At 33.3% G+C, this 6155-nt stretch overlaps 1 long non-coding RNA gene and 1 other non-coding gene across 2 annotated transcripts; both read left to right on the plus strand.

Annotated features, from left to right (window-relative positions):
- Positions 1–330: 330 nt before the first annotated feature.
- Positions 331–403, plus strand: TRNAK-CUU (transfer RNA lysine (anticodon CUU)). Its single transcript has one exon. It is a non-coding gene; the product is annotated as a tRNA-Lys (tRNA).
- A 4804-nt stretch (positions 404–5207) lies between these two features.
- LOC114762181 (uncharacterized) lies at positions 5208–5848 on the plus strand. The gene is made up of 3 exons (XR_003742233.1): positions 5208–5334; positions 5450–5512; positions 5806–5848. It is a non-coding gene; the product is annotated as an uncharacterized LOC114762181 (long non-coding RNA).
- Positions 5849–6155: the final 307 nt, after the last annotated feature.

Below are 6155 nucleotides of genomic sequence, written 5' to 3' on the forward strand. Positions count from 1 at the left end.
TCATAGGGCTACATCATAGTATTTGTGGTTGGCAGGTTCATCAGATTCATGGCTTAGTGGCCACAAGTGCAGTCCACGCAGGAGCAGCTTGTTCCGCACTTGCACTTCCCGTCATGCTCACCGGCAGCAGCCCCGGCCATCATGTAGCTCTCGTCGCAGCTGCAAAATATATTTGTACATACACGAAGCCAATCATGAATTATACACAGTCAGGGCCTTATAAACCAAATATAATATAACAAACTTAATTCATTTTCTTAATATCTATATATAACTAAAGGCAGTACATAAATACATGTGAGTTCAGCTGAACAAGGCACCAAGAGTGAAGCCCGTCTAGCTCAGTCGGTAGAACGCAAGGCTCTTAACCTTGTGGTCGCGTGTTCAAGCCCCATGGTGGGCGATTGTTTTTATGATTAATCATGTTTAACAAGTATAAGAATATTAAACTTGCTTTTATAACATTGGGGAGCTTGAACCTGAAGCTTGAGAGGGCATAAAATATGCATATATAAGACAACCACAAAAAGTTAAGGTTGTTCTTACCGGTTGTCAGGTTGAGGGTCAATGATGTCGGCAACATAGCCGTTGCCTTTGTTCCTGGACATGCAGACACAAGGACAAACGATGAATCAAAACAGACGATGGAAATTAAGAATGATCTTAGGACTGAAAAACCTATGCATTAAATTTGAATATCCAACAAAGAAACAGTACTTACACACACTGGCTCTTGTCAACACAGTCACAGTTGCCACACTTGTCCGACATGATGATTATATTATATGGATGGTTTCAAAGCTTGTGTGTATCTGTTGTGGTTGATCAGCTGTTATGTTTCCAAACCTCTAAATATGATGCAGTATTTATAGAGGAAGAAAGTGATGAGATGCAAAGAGCTCACAGGGCATGCACGTGAGCAGCACGAGACTGCCGAATATCATTATCCTCAAGGAATTTTCAGCAATGCAATGCCTGGCCTTCCCTGCTCCTCTCGTGTCAACTTCATTCACTTCTTTTCTTGGCTGACACGATATCACTTATATATATTCTGCCTTTTTTTTTTAGAGAGAGAGAGTTACGTACGTGATTCTGAAAGGTTCGAAGGTGACCTGCCAGCTTTTAGAGTGTACAATGACATGTCCCTCACATTAAGTTAAATATTCTCTCCATGAAACAAACCTGAGAGAAGATCTCTCTATACCTAATACTCCGCTATTGAAACAAATAATTGACTATGTTATGAACACAGGTTTGAGAGAGTCTAATCCCAAAAATTAGTATGTGAGGGAACAGGGCACCAATTTTTCTGACAGCTTCACATTGTGGTACTCTTCCGATCATTAATATAAGATTTATTTAACTAATTTGATTAGATTAAAAAGTTAGGTAAGTTAGTTAATTATAAGAAAAGTGACACATTTTTCCTAAAATACCATAATCATCTTTCTTAATATTCCCTCTCCTTCTTCTACTTGATTATGGTTGAAGAGTATCCGTAGGGGTAATGTAGAAAAAACTGATAAATATGAGAAATGAGTCTTATATTTAGAATCAAAACCAACTCAAGAATTAGGTTCTATATTAAAGATCGGAGGAGTATTTCATTGAACCTCATGCAAGTCAAATCCTTCTTGAATAGCCCTTTAATTTCCAAGGCCATTAGACCTGGTTTTACGTTCACTCAAATGATTCCACTGACTGCTTCATCAAAAGCAGCAAAAATTAAACTTCTTGTAATGAACTTGCGAAGAAGCTTAAACTAAAGACATATTGGGAATGAAATTAAGGGTCCATTTGGTACAAGAAAAAATTGAGAGGAGAGGAGGGAAATTTTAACAAGCTCGATTTAAAAATTAAAAAAGGGGTTAACAGATTTTAATTAATTTTTATTATTATTTTTATATTACTTCTTCTCTTTATTAAAATTTCAAAATCTGATTTCTCCAATTTTTTAAACAGAACTCATTAATTTTTTTCTTCCTCTCTCCTCCCCTCCATTTCCCACATAACAAACAGTAGCTAAGGAAAAAATGTGAAAAGAATCTGGTTTATCTTGATACCTTATTTAATTTATATCTTAATGCAGATCTATCCTATAGAGATGTGTGTGTACCTTCTCACAACTAGGGTCCAGCTTTCAAGAGAGCATATGAGATTCGATGATTCATTCTTATCTTTCTTTTCTTTCTTTTCCTACTTGTGGAGTGGGTGCTACGTTATTTTCCAGTTCTTGCTAAAAATGACACCTACTATATTCTTTTATCTGCACCTTTAGCTTTTTTCTTTTTTCCCTTCCTCTCTCCCCCGCCCCGCCGCTCTAAAAATTTGCAGGATTTTGATTCTCTGTAGTTTTAACCTGAGAATAATGTAATGTGTTTTGCATCAATTCCGATCGTCTAATCAATGCAGATATTCTAGATTTATATTTACCGGAATTTAACAAATCATTTTGAAAAAAAATATCGGCGACATCTAAATTAACTGAATGGTTATGTTTTACTTAAACGATACGGTTTTTTCTCCCATCAACATAAGGAGGTGCATGAGATGTTGAATTTCATATTTATATTGATATAGTTACGATATACTTCTTCGGTCCTTAATATAAGACTAATTTAACTAATTTGATTAGATTAAGGAAGTTAGATAAATTAGTTAATTATAAGAAAAGTGACACATTTTTTTCTAAAACACTATAATCATCTTTCTTAATACCCCATCTCTTTTTCTACTTGATTATGGTTGAGGGAATATCTATAGGGTAATTTAGAAAAAATAGATAAATATAAGAAATAAGTTTTTATATTAGGATCAAAACTAATTTAAAAATTAGATTCTCTGCTAAAAACCAGAAGAGTATAAGTATATAAAACATGAGGGAAAAGCACAAAGTTAAAATTGATAAATTACGCACAGATACAGAGAGAGTCCACGACTTCACCTTTTTTTTTAAAAAAATATACTACATATATATATATATATGTATATATATATTCTCGCCAAATCCAACACTCCCTCTAGTTGTTAATATCGAATCTTTTTACTTATTATCAAACCATAATTACAATTCTCAATCATGCTGTTCTCATAAATACTCATACTGCTTTCAATCCTACTCAATTAATTCTCCAACGCTATTTCTAATCGGCCTCCTTAATGAGAATTTTTTTTAAAATAAAAAATAGTTAAATTAGCTATTTCTGATTACTATGGGCTTGCTTGGTTTCTTATTTTGAAAACAATTTTTTGCTTTTAAAAATAGAAAAACCAAAAACCTTGTTGGTAATTTGTTTTTAGTTAATTGTTTTCAAAAACAAAAAATAGTAACATATTTTTAAAACTAAAAAACCAAAACAACTTTTACATGTTTTTTTATTTTTTATTTTTAAAATTTTGAGAAATTTTTTTCTTTTCTCACCTACTATCTATCACATATCATTACCACTGATAACTATAATTTACCAAGTGTGGTTTTTTGTAGGTTTTTTTTTCAAATATGATTTTTTAAAATTATTATCCAAACAAATTCTTTTGCCTTTTGTTTTCAAAACTTGTTCTAAGAAACAATTTTATAAAATTATTTTGAGAAGGAGAAAACAAAAAACAAAAACAAACAAGCCCTATGTATTTTTTCTTAAACTCTTTAATTATTTTTATTATAAACTATTTTCATTGATATGAAGGATAAAGAACTCTTTAATATTAAATATTATAAATTCCTGAGATAAAGAGAATCAATGTTAAATGATTTGTGATTTCATGGAGATTGATGTGGTCTTCCAGAAATTTTTTTTCCTCTTTTACTTTAATGGAGGGCTTGAAAGTTGCAAACGTTGTTGCAGCTTTAGCAACAAAGGGACTAGGCACTTTGTGCAGCAAATCTTAGGATTACCACCTATATGGCCACTTTCTTATTTTGTGAAATATCAGGATTTGGCCATCATAATATTGAATTGCAAGCTATCATTAGAGGTCTTATTATTTTGATGTTTGCTCATCTTATTGCCACTATTGCTTTATTTACTTTCTGACCGTGGGATTCCAAATATGATCACCTCTAGTTACTGCTGGATGATGAGAGTGAGGCTATTGAGTATTGAGTATAGATTAGAAATTGTGAATTCAATAGGTGAGGCGTTGGCTGAAATATGTGAAACTTGATCAATGATGATGTTTTGCTGGGGCAGAAGCTTGGGGGGAGTTTTGGTTGGTGCCATGCTTATATATCTCCTCCGGTTCATAATATAAGACCTTGTTTAATTTTTATTTTGATCCTAAATAAGATTATAATTCACTTTATTTATCATATTTATGTATTTTTTCTCAAAGTAATTCTTTTAACAATGATAGTTCTAGCCAGTATAATTAATCAGTAAAGATATTTTAGGAAAGACAATACCTATTTGTTAAATAACTAACTTAACTTTTTTTCTTAATCTCCTCAAATTAGTTAACTAGCTCTTATAATGAGGATTATATTTGGCTCTATGCTTAATTATCTACTGCGAACGAAGCTTTGTCCACCCTTGTCACAAGAGAGTGTGCTATGACTGCAAATGGAAAAAACGATTTTGGCGCACACGGGGCTGAGTTTGATGAAGCAAGTTTTTAACGTAACGATCACCTCATGTAAACCACTTGGATCGATGGTTCTTCCTGTATGGCAAAATGCTGAGATCACACAAACGAGAGTTCGATTTAGTAGAAGAGACTAGTTCATTACAACGTGGTATATTAATACTCGAATTCCTAATAGAAGAAGTATTTTCATTTTGTACCCGCAGCAAAAAGAAAAAAACTGACTCTACATGTTGTCGTATGATTGTTTGCGGATGGTAGTTGTACGGTTTAGTTTTACTTAATAATACAACATAAGTTTTTTTTTGGAAAAAATAAATTAAGATTTTATATTTATAATCAACAAAATTTTTACTCTTTTTTTAAATTTCATTTATAAGTCACTCCAACATGTTCTATTGAAACTAAAAAATTAAATTTAACAAATTTTTAAATTGTTTAATAAAAAATTAATAAAATAACTTTTCAATTTTATTTCTATTTTATATATATATTATTAAAAAAACTGACATAATTTTTTTGGGCAAGAGCCCAACTTTTTTGAGGCCTGGAGAGCCCAACTTGATTAAATGCTAGTTGCCCTAATTCTTTTGCCATTTGTTGATCGCGGGAGTTCTTGAGAGCGTTTTAAACGATCGCGGGAAATTTTCATTTCAAGACAAGGCGCGAAACACAGGGATTTGGTTATTATGCGTTAACGCTAAATTCCGATCAGCTCCTCACAATATTGATGTCGATTGTTTGTCCCTGCAGGTATACACTACTCCCATTTACCGAATGCTCTTCATTTCTCTGCTTTGTTCCCCTTGTCTTCTTAGCCGATTGGATCGCAATCATCACCGTTTTAATTTCTTTGGTTTTATTTTAGTCCAGTTTAATGGCTTACTGAGGGTATGCCCTGTTCATCTTATACCATCGTTTCTAAAGCACTGTAAGATATTTCTTTTGGGCTGCTCTATAGAAGTTGCTGAAGATCAGTTTTTGATCGTGGCTCTCCTGCCAGTGTCTATCACACTGTTGTGTTTGAGAATTATCCAAACCCAGAATCAGTGTTCAGTCAAATGGGTGCAAAACTTTTCTTTTGTTCTCTTCCTTGGCTGTCCATAAATAAATGCGAAGATATCTAGTTTCAATTTCAGTGCTGCTCTATTGCTTCTCAGTAATTGAGCAAGGGATATATGTCCTAGTATTTCAGCTTTTATAATTCTGGATTTCGTTGCACAGGAATCTTGGATCTTTAGCTGTGCGAAGGTCACTGAGTTTTCAAAGAAATTCTCGTACAAGTATTGTCCTTGGAAGATAAGAATGGAAACGAATTCTAGTCATAACATAGAAGACAGAAGAGTGGAACCTAGAGGTGCTTTGGTCGTCCTAGAAGGCTTGGATCGTTCTGGAAAGTCATCTCAAAGTAGCAGATTAGTTTCATACTTGGAGGGACAGGGGATCTCTGCTGAATTATGGAGGTTTCCTGACAGAAGTACGAATGTTGGGCAAATGATATCTTCCTATCTTACTAACGGGTCTCAATTGGATGATCATACCATTCATCTTCTCTTTAGTGCAAATCGTTGGGA

The sequence above is a fragment of the Neltuma alba genome, unplaced genomic scaffold (assembly GCF_004799145.2).
Source record: "Neltuma alba isolate B1F8T4 unplaced genomic scaffold, ASM479914v2 tig00011198_pilon, whole genome shotgun sequence".
Classification (NCBI taxonomy): domain Eukaryota; kingdom Viridiplantae; phylum Streptophyta; class Magnoliopsida; order Fabales; family Fabaceae; genus Neltuma; species Neltuma alba.